Genomic DNA, 993 nt, shown 5'->3' with positions numbered 1-993 from the left:
GGTGTTTTTTTTTTGTTTTTCAATCTTAAAAATTAGTACATTAATTTTAGAGCATTTTCCAACTGGTTTCATATTTTTCTGATTTTTCTTTGAATTATTGTGATTTATTGAAGTTTAAATAAAAATTAATTATGAAAAATATTTTTATTGTTCAGAAAAATATGATTTTATGTTTCAATGATATCTGTATTATTTAGAATGGCTTTGTATGTTTAGATTTAATTTTTGATCGTATCTTATAATTTTCTTCAATTATTTGCTTTTAAATATGTGATTTAAGAAAATAAATGTGAAAAATTATTTAAAGTATTCTAAAAATTCTGAGAATTTTTGTATATGTTTAAAATGAGATTCTAAGGCTCTCTGTAATTTTATTTCGAATTTGTATCGTTTATGTAATTTTCATGATTTATTTGGCTTATGTTATATTTTAAATATAAAAAAATATTAATGCTACTGTTCTGAACCTTAGGTAATTTTTCGTGTGTTACTGTAGGGTTTAGAAACTGATCTGTATAGTTAGATTCTATTTGTAATCAGTTATAAATTTTTCTTTAATTAATTAGTTTTCTATAAAAATTAATTAAGAAAAATAGTTATTTTGCCCAGAAAATTCTAAAATAATTTTTATAAGTTTATTTTGGATTTTTAAACAGTTCTGTATGTTATTTTGAATTTTGGACTGGTTGTGTATTTATTTCTATTATTTGGGTTTCATTTGAGAAATTGAGGAAAAATAATTTATAAATGTTAAAAATTATTTTTCTGGTCTTATATGAGAATTTGCTGATTATTTAGGATTTTGGAAAATTTATTTATTAAATTTTGTTGTCATATGATAATTTTTATAAAATTATTGAGTATTTAATGTAATTATGATATTAAAGGGTATTTTGGTAATTTTCACATAAAAAGTATTTATATGAATTCATGCAATATGTTAGAAACATCATTGTTTATGTATGTAACATGATGGTTTGAAAATTTTGTGGA

The sequence above is a fragment of the Humulus lupulus genome, chromosome 6, assembly GCF_963169125.1.
Source record: "Humulus lupulus chromosome 6, drHumLupu1.1, whole genome shotgun sequence".
Taxonomy (NCBI): Eukaryota; Viridiplantae; Streptophyta; class Magnoliopsida; order Rosales; family Cannabaceae; genus Humulus; species Humulus lupulus.
The sequence above is the reverse complement of the archived record's forward strand: the minus strand, read 5'-3'. Positions refer to the sequence as shown.